The following is a 13,604-nucleotide window of genomic DNA, read 5'->3' as shown; positions in this document are numbered from 1 at the left end:
TGGTTTTCCAAGTCAGATTTTTTGTTAGAATGAATTAAAAATGGAAAAATAGTGTTGGGAATGGAAGTTCCAGCTGCAATTTCTCATTAAATTCTTGTACCATAGCTGAAAGAGATTGAGTACCAGAGATTAAATCTATTTTGGGATTTGCATATGATTAATCATATTTACAAACGTCTCACATCTATTAATAAACTCTGATTCTTTGCAGAGAATGATACAGATTCACAATTAAATGTATTTCTTATCAGCAGCGTAACGATACAGTCATTTGAATATATAGGAGTATTAAAAGCCACACTCTTTTACCCATCGGTTGTAATAAAACTTGTCCGTTGTCCAAGGCACAGTGCAAACAGCTAACAAAGATGCACTCAGTTCTGGTAAAACGCCCTTTGTGTATGAGCTCACTTTTACAGACCTATAGTACAGAATGAAAACATCTATAACAGAGTTTAAAAGGTCTCTGAGCTTGTAAAAAAGAATAAGATTTTCATCTTTTTTTTTTTAAAAAAAAAAAGGTAACTTGACTGAAATATTCAGAATTATCAGGGATTTCATAGAAACTGGCCAGCCCATCTACTGTCCCAGCTGTACAACRTTAGAACAAAAAATAAAAAATGTGAAGGCAGTACATTTCTGACAAAGAAAAGAAAATATTTCTTTCAGCAGTGTGCAGTCAGCCTGGAATCCAGCACTGCGGGAGGTAATTGGAAAGCTGCTGAGGTTGAATTTTAAGAAAGGATTGTTCATTAGTTGTTTGTTCATTAACATTTGTAGCTATACATGCCAGCCCCTGATAAGAGAGCTCCAACTTCCTGCTTCAAGGCATAGGAAATCAGGACTAAATCTTCCTGCATACATAGCTTTCGACAGTTACAAGCAACATCTAGCTGGGAATATTCTTAAACTGCTAAGTTTCCTGGTCCCCTGCAAATCTGATCGTTTTCTGCCTTAAAGCCTGCTCTTGGGACCAGATGGCCCATGGGAAATGGCCGCGCTCCAATCTCTGGGTCCTCCCAGACTGCTCTTGGTGTGCCCAAAACCAGAGAAAGATCCAGCAGTCATCAAACAGTGCAATGTCTGCTCCATTTTCCAGCAGCTGCTCTAACRTTCAAAGGCTCCTGGAATTATTATAGTATAAATAGTGTGTGTATATATATATATGGTTATAACATAGTCCAGAATAGCTGTTCTAATGCTCAGATACTCCTAAAATCTTTTCTTCTTTCTTTCTGTGCTGTTCTTCTAGATGCAACTATTGTCTTGCCAATGGCAAAACACRTCATCTCTCCCCAGCTTCTGAAATTTCCGCCTGTGCTCGTGATGCACAAACCCAGTGCCTGTTTTTGTCAGTTGCCATCTTCCCACTTCCAGTGCTTTGTTTTCTGTCCACATCCTCTTTATTCTCCATACAAACTCCATTCAGTTTATTTTCTGCTTTTTCTGCTTTCTCTGTTCAGCCTAGTCACCTGGAGCTGAATTAAGTTTGACAGTTCCTGYGATCCAGCCCTGTACTTCCATCATCTCATAAAGACCCAGAAAAAGCTATGCCACTCAATTTATTGCCAGGATAGGAATATGCCCAGGTATGTTTTTGCCTTTTGATTAATTCCACATCTTTAGGCTTACATTAATCTATTCATTTTCTGTTATGAAAATAATCGCATTTGTTTTGAAATTATGCCTATCAGGAGTAATTCAAGAAGCATTGCTGGAGATCAGTGTTAACTTGTTATATTTTCCTGGCTCCTCCTCATTTCCAGCCTTTAAATCATGTCAAGACAGATAAAAGACATTTTTCTTTAATGTAAACATTAYTGAATGTTGAACACAGGGCAGCACATCAATGTGCTTACCTCTCACTTGAGAGATGACCCTTCAAAAACCACCTACATGTCTGCACTAAAAAATCAGTTTGTGGCTCCGAAAAACAGCTGAAAAGAACTGAAGGAAATGCCCAGGCAGCCGAGCCGTTTCCAGATCTCGAAGAGGTTCAAGGCTAGAGGAGTCACAGAACATTGATACCAGTTTCGAGCGTTCTTCTCTGATAACCAARCCACTTCACAGTTGTTCTGCATCATAATTTACCTCTTTGTGCCTTCTAYATTTCAAGCTTCTCGGGGCAGGATCTCTGCTCTGCAGTGCTGTGTTAACTTATAGTGCTAMACAAATGATTATGCCTCCTAAAAGTATCCGGAGATGGAAAATGAACCAAGATCTAACAGAGTCCAAGCTGGCAGAGCAGAATAGCTCAGGCCCAGGAAAAAGTTGTCTCTAGGGTCTATATTCATTAAATTCCTTAGAGCTTGCATGAAACTACAAGTTGGAGGAAGTGATTTTGTGGCAGAGCTGGATGTAAACAATGTCAGCATTGTTAATAGTTTATGTGTTCCATATGATTCCATGAGTCTGCAAGTCCGTAATATCGCAGTTTTGCCAATTGTTCATTGTGAAAAGCACTAAACTGCACATACATTCGCTATGCATGTAAGTGAAGGTATAACAAGTAATAGCTAATCTAAGCCAAAAAAACCTTTCTTACCCAGTTCTGTATTTACTGAATGAATTTACTATAATAATGCTAAGTCCGCAACAAATTCTATGCATTGCCTGGGGGCACGTTGTGAAATTGGGGTGAATAGCTCAGATACTGCCTTACAGATCAAACCCGGCTGTTGAACACAGTTGCACTGGATCATCCTGGAGATGTCTGCAGCAGCAGCAATTTACTATGGGCTGCATCACAACTTTAGAGAGAGAAGAAAATAATCACAATAGTCTTAATGTAAGCAACGAAGGGTAATAAACGGATCCCAGAGAAAATGATGGCAGGAGGAGAAGGATCTGTTTAGTATCTCCCACCTTGAGTATTTGTTCTGTGTATTGGTAGCAAGCCTAAGAGGTTGGCCAAGCCAAACAGAGCCAAGACCAAGCTGTGCCATGTAAAAGACAGAAAAGGTTAGGTTATCGACATCGTAAAATTTGCTTAGTTTTGAACGGATTTATGGAGTCCCCACAGGAAGCACTTTATTGACTTCAGGACTCTACAATTGCCAAATTTCGAAGTCTACTTTAAAACCATGCTGATAYAGAAGCTTTTCAAACAAAGGTAATGATATTTTTATGCGATAGAAAGCATTAGCCATCCTAAAAATAAGAGAAACTCATAGTGCCCCTGTGATACAGTTCAGCTGTTTATAAAGCAACACAGCAGAAAAGCTAGAGTTTCTCTTCACAGGCATTGTATGTCCTTTTTTCAGAGCTATTGTAACAGAGAAATAAGCAATTAGACAATGAAGCACTCATTACAACACTATTATATATTATGATAGACATTTGGATATGCCTGTATGCTACAGTGGAAAATATATATTGAAGAGGGCAGAGTAAAAGGATAGATACTGGTACTGTGTAAAGCTCAGGGGTGAAACTCATYTCAGTCAAGAACACTGTGCTCTTAATAGTTAATACCAAACAAATCAGGCAATGCAAAGGGAATTTGCAGTGAAAAGGATCCTTTTCAGTCTATATTTCATGGTTCTCTATAACGAGGGGTCCCCTCTTTTATTTTTAAATCCGTGTCTTTTACAGCAGTCATTGTGTCCCCTGTCCCCCCACTGAAACAACCAGACCGGCTGCAGTTTATCCAGTAGGATAAATACCCCTGCAGCCTAGAAGCCAAGCGGTGGGATGTCTCTGTRGCTGTTTGGCAATGTCAGTCAGGACAAAAAGTCCTCCAGCAGGTTAGAAAGGTGGATTCAACTTCTCTAGGGCAAAAACTGATCAACAAACRGTGGCCAAATGAATCCCTGGATCTAAGGTTCTCATCCTACTTCAGCATGACAAAAAAACAAGATGTATCTGGCACCTGATGCCTGGCAGTTCTGGCTCAAAAGACTGCTGACCTGCTTTGCCGAGGTACCCAGCACTCTTGCTGACTCCTGTGGGAGATATAGCACACCGGAAAATCTGGCCAGTGRTTTACTGACAATTTTCCCATAGTATAAGATGCTCTTCAAAATGCTTTCTAAGGCACTTTTGTGTTTCCATTAAGATTTACCAAATCTAGGAGGAATTTCTGGTGGGAGAAGACTTCAGGCTGTATGTGCAGTGATCCTTTGGCTGCTGTGTGAGCTGAAATGAATGGAAGAACAGAAAGTTGTATTATTACTGAAGTCTAATTCACTTTCTGTACCCATATCAAATGCTTCTTAAAAAAAGAAAGAAAAAAAAAAAAGAGGATAGCACACCCAAAACTTCATTTTTTCCCCTTAAGTAACTGCCTGTTTTCTGGCTTTTACTGCCAGAAACAAAATATATTTGCACGTCCTGAGTCAAATATGCACCTGCCGCAGCTCCCGTGCCATTCCCTTGTTGAAATGATGTGGTCTTTAGTTATATTTGTCAATAAAAATAAATGTATTTATGAAGTCAAAGACCAGATTTGCATCTTTTAGGCCTCCAGATAGATTGTTATGATCCACTGAAGCCACTGAGGAAAAAAAAGCTACAGAAACATTTCAGTCCCAGCACCTCTGCCATTGACAAATACGTCGCAGAAGCTGTGGAGAAATACTGGGTTATCCATTTACTGGATCTAAACCAAAATCCTTCATCACAACTAAAATTCCACTTTGTCTAAAATACATACGATTGCACATTTATTCATGGCTAGTGGAGAACTTGTGCTTTTTAAACTGCTTTTGCTACCGCACCTTAAGGTAAACTTCCCTTGTGATACTGATTCAGTTTTTCCCTTCAGCAAGAAAGGAGTTCCTAGTTCCCCAAAATTTCCTCTTTGTTTCTTTGTGTGTCAAAGTCATCACTGACTTCAACAGGAATGAATATGATTCCAGGAACAGTGCTCATTAGAAAACTACTAGTCCAGAGCCAGAAGAGGGAGCCCAGAGAGCAAAACATTAGCACTGCTTGTTTGCCACCAAATTCAAGTCTCTTTCTCTCTCTCTCTCTCTTTTTTTTTTTTTTTTTTTTTNTTTTTTTTTTTTTTTTTAATAATTTTCCACGGTGGATCTGCATAAGGGCATAGAAACGGGAATAATAAGAATTGTCCTGCTGGAGTTTCGCTGTTATGGAAAATATCATCAAAGAGTAGGATGCACTGACCTTCGATTATTAGACTTTGGAGAAGACACACAGACACCATAATGCAAAGCTTAGGCTTTTATTGTGCAGCTCAGTCACACCACTCATCCTAGTCCCACCTTCTTTTCTAAATGATGGCAGAGAGTAAAAAGTTTTTCTACGTGTAATCTTCCTTTTCTCCAGCCTCATCTCCGAATCTTCACTGTCATTATGTATTTTTCTCTCTTTTTCACTGTCCTTTCCTCTTTTKGGGCCACTTGAAGAAACTGGGTAAGGTCCTCCCTGATGCAGTCTGACTGTTTGGATGTCCCTGTCCTGCTTTATATGAGTCATGGAGTGCGCAGCAGCAAGTTCTCCTGCAGTTGACCACGATGTGGAAGAATCTCCTTGGCTCCTCTGSGTACCCATCAGAGCAAGATCGCCTGCCCTGCAGCTCTATCTGCAGCTCCAGAGCTACACTTTCAGTACCGTTTGGTGTGTTGGGAGCCAGTGTTTCCTCATAAGAAACAAGTATCTTTAGACTAGATGTGTAGTTCACTAAAATCAGCTTTCCTCACRGTTCAGGGCCATTAGAACCTCAGTATCAATCAAGAATGATTAAGAAGCGAAGAGAAAGAAGCAATTGATGAAATCCATCCTGAATGCTCGGCTCACAGAAGTGAGACTTAGTTTTGTGGATCCCAGTAGGGACCAAGGATAAAGTCTTCCAGTTAGGCATTCACAAATGTCTACAGATAGAATATAGTAAGAAAYAACTTAAGTTTTTAGACATAATTTAAATTTATTAAAAACCTGAAAGGTAATGCTTTTTTCCCAATTATTTTGGTTTATGATTTTTGCTATCTTTAAAAATATGTTCAGACCTCTTTTGCTTTTTGTTTGTTTTTAGCATCATGCTACTCCGTTTTTTCATTTCCTTAGATATCAGATCTCAAAATGCCACAAGAAAGATTCTCTGACAATATTTCTGGCCCAACTTTTATTTTCTCAGCACTGCAGAGTGATTTCTACCTTGAAGGAGCTCAAAAGGAGGAGTCTGGCTCAACTGTGGAGCCAGAGTCACCAGGAAAATAGTTGCTTGCCCAGGCTGATCACGGAATCTGACACTGACTTCAACAGCAATTGAGATGCTCACGGAGACTGCATCACCGTCCAGTTTAACACAAAATACTTGCATTTCTTAAACTGTATGTTTCAAATTATTACAAAACCTTACAGTATCATCAGATTTTGCAGGTTTCTCTCTCATCACCAGCCACTACCCAGTTTGCTTCACTGAGAAGAGCCTGACTGAAGTAACCACATTCCTAGAAGTCTGGTTCCTGCTCCCCTGACAAAAGGCTTGGACTACGGAGCCTTATGAGCTTGACTGCTCTGCTGAGTTAGAGAAAGCCTGTTCCGATGAMAAATACCAATAGAAAAATGTGATGCAGAACCTAAGTGATATACACTATTATAATTGATCCTTACTATAAAAACAGGTACAAATATAAAGAAGTTTCATTCTTATATTAAATGGAGCCAACCTTTGAGCTGTATTCTTTCCAGCTGTTAGTGCAGTCAGTGCGTCTGCCTAAGATGTAGCATAGAATTTTGCCCCTAGAGTGCTACTATTTAGCTACCATTTTTGGCACATTTTGAGCCAAAGCATTTTTTTCCTGTTTTCTAACATTAATCTCCCACCATCGGATAAAACAAACAAACTCAAAAAGAACGGAGAGTCCTGGGATCCATTTCAAAAGGTAGTTAGTGGAACTGGGAGTTCAAAGCAAGCCTTTGATAAGAAACAAACTACACTGATTTAAAAGAATGTATAATATGTTAGTRTATTTTCTGTTAATTCACCATCTCTACTTCCTTGAGTCCTTTGCCTTTTATAATTCACATTCTCTCTTCTGAGGTTCATGAAAGAAGATACCTCGTTTCCTCATTTCTCTTTAATTAAAAAAATAAGAGAGAGAAAAGAACGCCTGAAGGTGTGAGGGAACTACACACTATGGAAGGATTTGGGCACTGGATCTCTCTGAATAACCTAGTTTTAGGCTTTAAAAAAAACAATTTGAGAGCATRCTTGATTATTAAAGATGATGAGAAATAATTTTTTAAGCTGTTTATTGTCACCTGTTAAAGATTTTCAAATTGAAGCCATTAGTAACATCCTGTTTATATGGGGATAATAATGACTCTCGTCAATTTTTTAATCTTCTTTAAAAATTTGCACAGTCAAACTTACCCTAAAGGTCCTAAGCACAGGTTTATAGCCAGTACCTCAGATATCAGGGTTTTAGGGTCCAGCATCTGATGAGAAGATTCCAAAGTTGAACTGCTCAGCTTGGTCTCCTGATTTAAATGCAGTGTATCCAACCCAAAATGGACTAGCTGATTTTCCTTCCCTGCCTGGACATTACAGAGCAGACTTGGTGTTTCTTCGGTGGGCTCAGTTCCCTCAGGAAGGTCACATTCTGCCAGAYTCTGGAGAAGGGATTCATCTCTCCTACATTTGGTCATCTGAAAGATAGGCGTTAAGTCTAGAAAGAAAGAGRTCAGTAGCATTAGTCATCTTGTCTTAAGTTAGATAATTAGGAACAGTGTGCTGAATCATCCTCTGGAAATGCCTGGTCTCTACTGGAGGGGCTTAGAGGGAGTGCAGAGGGAAATTAGGTAATTTGATTAGACTAGGTGCCTGAATTTTAGATAGCTAAAACTGGGGGAGATGAACTTCATTGCAGCATCCGACTATCTAATATATCAAACATGTCATATRTATGTCAGAGCAGACAACTCCTACCAGATAATAATCTGCAACTATAGGGAAAATATTTTGAAGATGCCTCTGCCTGATGAAAATAATATTTGTCAGATTGTCAGGGAAGGACCAGCATTTATAAACCTCCTGAGTGTGCAGGTGGTACATGTGGGGAGCCAAGACACATCCATTGCTACCTCGTGTGTCTGCAGAGCTAGAGTATATCTTACAGATATGTTCTTATTCTTTTAGGTATCAAAATACTCCTTTATTTCATAATAACATTTATTTGTATTACATTTTTAACCCAGGCATCTTAAAGCACAAATGGGGAAACTGAGGTTTGAGGAAGATAATTCCCTAATTTTTTGCTCTCTTTCAATTAGTTCTGTGCACTTGCAAAGCCTATTTCAGTTAATTAGTACTGCTACGTATGTCTGAGGCAGCAGGAAAGATCTAGCAGATTTAAACTGCTTTTGACTTCAGTGGACTTCAGCAGTGCTGTTTATCCCCAGAAGTCTAGCAATTCATTTTTTTTCTCATGTTTTTCCACGGATCCAGCTTTGACAGTTACGGCCTTTCAACTATGATACAGGTGTCCAATTTGGAAACAGATAAGGATTTACTCATCTTTTATATTCCAAATGCTTGAGGAAGTATGGATGTACTGCAGGAGCAGTTTATTGGCTTCTTTGGCTGCCAAGGAAAATATTGAATTCATGGTAACCTTGATCATTACCTTTACAATTCTAATTTTACAGATTCACTGCAATGGGTAAACATAGCAGCAGTTAATATAAACTCTGTCTTCTTCAAAAACAATATACATTTTTTCTTTCTGATAAATAGATTGAACAGTTAAGAAAAGAATCAGTTTCCAAATATCCCAAGCCCAGTGCCTGGGCAGGCAAAGGTGCTTCACATCAGTAATTTTTATTGACCTTTTAGTATCACGATGGATATTCAGAAAAAAACACTTTATAGTTCCATTTTAGGTTAGTGCATTGGTTATGACCCTGCAGCTAAAGGCAGTTGTATGCTTAATCTGTTGTGTGCGGCACCAACAGCTTACTTTGCTGAGTCAAACTTCTTGTTGTGTAGCTGATAAGCCATAACCACAGTTACTGGTTTCATTCCTATGTTTTTTCTATACTGAATCATTAGTTTAAAAAGTTGATATAATGCTACTGAACAATAGTKGCAGCACTACTAAATTTTGGTGTCTGTTTTATATGGGTTTTTTTGGATGATGAGCACCAAAAATTCTTTTGAGAATAGTAAGTGAAATTAGTCAGGAATTTTATCCTCAGATCTCTTTCTTTTGGTGCATGAATAAGTCCCCAACTCATTATGGAGATATAAAACATGACTTCAGAAGCAGGAGCCTCAAGTTAGACATCTAAATAATAGACTTGATTTTTAAAATCTTTAGAGTCCTGAAAAGCTTCTGAGTTCCCAGCAGCTCCCCTGGAAGCTCATGCAAGCTGCTGGATGGACTTTTGAAAACCAGGCCTCCCATTTGCATGCTTTTCTCCCTAGAACTTTAAATAGTTTTTTTAGAGGAGCTGTCACATCCCATACGAAAAGCTGTCGCTTTTGATGCATCCTGGTGTCTGTGGATTTCCAGCTTCCATGCCTTCCCTTTTAGTTATGGTCATTCCTACTTAAAATTAAAAAAAATAAACATTTTAAACATCATAACCACCAAATGCAAATAGCCCTATTAATTAAAAAGCCTAACCTAACTGTTGGTTCAGTCTGAAAAAGTGCCGAGCCTCTTCTGGAGGTGCAAGAGCCTTGAACTTTCTTTGCCTTTAGTGCATGGGAATTCAGTCCCTGCTCACAGTGTGACTCTCCCCAGAGCACAGTTTTGTGGCAGGCTGAACCCAAACTCTTCAGGAATGAGTCCTTTCACTCCGCTGCCTCAATGCTGCATCCCGTACAAAGTGAAAGAGCCTTTGATCTGCGTCAAGGTGGCAAAATTCAAATTTTCCTTCATTGTCTCTGCCATGGGCTAGTCTTTTTGTCTCCGTTCTCCTATCCATAAATTTTATAATGCATCTTTACGGAATTTAGCAGTTTTGCAGGGCTTAGCAGCATCTTTATAGAGTACACTGAGGTTAGGTACAATGTGTCACTGCCTAACCCTTCAAACTCCCTGCATATTTACTAAATCGCCAAATCCAATTGTTTTCAGGCATTTTCCAGTTTTCCTTGATTCAGGGCTTTTTCTCAAATGTTTCTTAACAATATGGGAAGAACCCTGATTTTCTTCTGCTTCCTCAGCTGCAATATAGCCAAGAGGTTGTTGCTAAGGGGATGCACGCTTTGGCAGTGCATGGTAAGGAAAATGCAGTAAGAAAAATGTCCACCATTTGACCCCAATCTTTTACACTGTATTTAGAACAACAAAGAAAAGAAGGATTCAGATTTTCATAAGGAGACTAGTGCTAGCGAAAGGAACCTCRACAGGAGCAATATTTTCTGTGGTGCTCCGCGACTTTTTTTTTTCCTTTCGGCACAGTTTCAAGAGGAAAGGCAGCTCTATGCAGCATGTTTGTATTTTAGCCGCTGCATGCTCACCCAATAAAAAAGTGAGAATTGCAATAAGATTCTTATCTTGCAATAAAAGCCTTTGGATAATTAGTCTCTGATAACCACTGTTTTAAGTATGGGAAAGTACGCTAGCTATACAATAAATGTAAGAACACCTTTAGCTTTTAACTGCAGCAATCTGGTTTTCTCTGAATGGCAGGTGTTACAGCAAAGCTGTTACTCGTAACCGTTAAGAGCTTTCAAGGACTGTGGAAACAATATGTAAACGTATACTTGGAAGGAAACCAGTCCAACTTCTGTCTTCAGATAGACTCATGAGAAGCCTTTTGTTCTTAGTAGATTTTTAAAGTTACTATCTTAATGACTTTTGTACTTCATTACTGTTGGATATTTCTAGAAATATCTTGTATTCAAACTGTATCCCCAAATGCAGAAACCTGAATTACTGAAGTAAGTGTATCTATGCTTAGGTAGTACATGAGTGGGAGTTTTCAGGACTGTGATTATAAATCTGGACATCTAAATTCCTTGTAAGTCACATTTTGATGCATTAGTCTTTCCTGGAATCTGGCCGTATATAAGAATAAACCGAAACGTTCAGGCGCAGAATCAGTATGCAGAGGTTCTCTTCTGAACTCTGCCAAAGGAGATGTTTTCAGTGGTGACATAAAAACAGGTCAGTGAAATTTAATCAGTAAAGCAGAGAGGCTTACAGGCGCTTCAGTAAGAGCGGCTCCTACACCAACAGTGGAAAGGCTGCATGAAACAGTCTTGTCTACATGCAGCCTCTGTATTGCTTCTATTTATTTTTCCTGAATATATACCAAATAGTTGCAGTAAGTTTTGACATGGCGAAACTTTCAGAGAACAGGAAAAAAAATAATAATTCCGATGTYGCTGCGGCGCTCCCTGCCGCAGGAGCCCGCCGGGGGCCGCAGGGGTGTGCAGCGCCCCGGCGGAGCGCTCCCGGCCGCGGGAAGCGGGGCGCAGAGGGGAGGCGGAGGAGCGGGAGAGGGAGCCGTGCGCGCGCGGGCGCTCCTGCCCCGACGCGGAGCGCTCCCCGCGCGCCCCTAGCCAGGGCGTTCATGCAGTTCTTCTCCCCACGGCTTTGTCATTTATTAAACCCGGCTTCCATACATTTAAGTTGTCACAAAAAGCACAAAACACAATTCGAACCCTCAGGCAATTATTTTGCTTCTTAACATCATCTCTTTTGAATACTTCAYGAGGTTTTTATCAGTGATGTTAGATCTTGTTCGGAGCAAAATGTTTCGGCTGCGTGTGTGCGCGCCTGTGCGCCGGCGTACACCCACGCCTGCAAGGTGATGCAATTTCCCATTAAGGTTTGGGATATCCTTYGCTAGGAGACGATGAGCAAGAACTTTACCTCCCTGCCACAAGTGGTGACGGCRCCTCGCCCTGGTGGAGGACCCGTCGCAATCGGCCGCCCCGCGCCAGGGGCATGGTGGAGGTACCGGAGCAGCGGCCGCGCTGGGGTGCGCTGCGTGTCTGGCTCGCTCGGCTCGAGGTCCTCGCTGCAGGTGGAGGCACGACCGGGATCTTGAGGCTAAGGCTTTTCATCTCTCGCTCCAGGCATCAGGCAGCTTCCTCTATTTGGAAAAAGTAATAGTACAACGGGAAGCCGATAATACTACGCTTAAACTCTTCTCCTCGGCATATGTTATTAAGTGGTACAGAAATCAAAAATGTGACATCCTGACATCGAGCGTCAGCTTTTTAGTAACTACTGCCCACTGGTTGCACCAGGTGTGGAAGCAAGACAGTAATTTTCTGAAGCAGTTGAAGGCGAGTCTCTCTTGACGATGGCCAGATCGCATGCTCAGAACTGACCAGCCGATAATAGTGGTCRTACTGGTAGGGGAATACTGGCAGCCATCCACTGCACATAATCTACTGCATAATTATATTTGATAGAAGCTTTCTGGTATGTGTGGATAATAAACAGCTCATGAATTTATGAACCTGGAATGTTCCTAAAATGAGTTACTGCATGCTCAACATTAGTTTCCCAAGTCTTTTTCATACTGCAGTATTACATTACATTTACTAAACAGATTAAAATGTATTGCAGCCTTAAGGGATCCATTATTCCTGTGGACAAGCAAGGGCTTTTATGCAACTAACATTGATTGATTTTAATAGGAGTTATGCATGTAAATCTGTATGCAGTGAAATCACATTATACYCTGCTGGCAGAAGAGTTTTTATCCTAAAAATGCACCTGCCCACTACTTGCAAAGTTTTCGCAGTGGACAGCAACATTTCATAGCCACCGCTATCTCCAGGACTTCAGAATACATTACATGTTGTGCCTGCTATAGAAATACTGAAATCTGCACAAACGTGCAATATAACAAAATCAGCAAAGTGACAATTTGGATTCAGGAGCACTGTACTTCTAAGGCTATGTGGCAGGCAATATTAAAGGAGCATTTACCGGAATCCATSCACCCTCAGCCTAGGGTGATAGAGTGAAACGAAGACTCCACAACAGCCTCCTCCATACAGAACACCTCCAAAAAACAACAAACAACAACAACAATAACAAGAAACACAATCAGACTGAGAAATCAGAAAGAGAAGCGGGAAGGAAAGATATGAGGAACCCCCTCTCTCCCACAGCTAGATGTTCCTACTCACCRCAGGAAGTACAGAAGGAAAACGGGTGTTAGCTGATTGTGCCTGTTGTTTTTAGGTGCTCAAGTACCTATTCATGAAAAGCGCTGCACTAATACAAGCAGAAATCTATTTAGGTAAAGAAAAGCCAAGGTTCTTGGTCTCCATCTAAACACTAGTCTTTTACATTTAACATGCCAAATTAAAACAACAGAACTTCATCCACACTGTGATTTCCTGTCCTCTCTCATCCTCCACTGTGATTTTGAGCAGTGATGTSATACTTAAAAGTGACACTTAAAATTTGAATTTGTGGATATCAGCTGCCTTAAAATGACTGAGGGTTTCTCAGCCTGCCAGAACTGTTGTTCAGCTGCCTCCAGATCGGAGTGGACACAGCAATGGCACTTATGCTTCTTCTATGAAAATAAGATGTGGTGCTAAAGCTTAAATTCTGCAAAACATCATATTGTCCACAAAGAAGTTCCGGTTCAAAAAATTACCACAAAGCAATCCAATCTGCGCTCGCCTTAGCTTCCATAGTGAAACTGGATTTATT

Source organism: Rhea americana, unplaced genomic scaffold (assembly GCF_003343005.1).
Source record: "Rhea americana isolate MKP2758 unplaced genomic scaffold, rheAme1 scaffold_32, whole genome shotgun sequence".
NCBI classification, from domain to species: Eukaryota; Metazoa; Chordata; class Aves; order Rheiformes; family Rheidae; genus Rhea; species Rhea americana.
The sequence above is the reverse complement of the archived record's forward strand: the minus strand, read 5'-3'. Positions refer to the sequence as shown.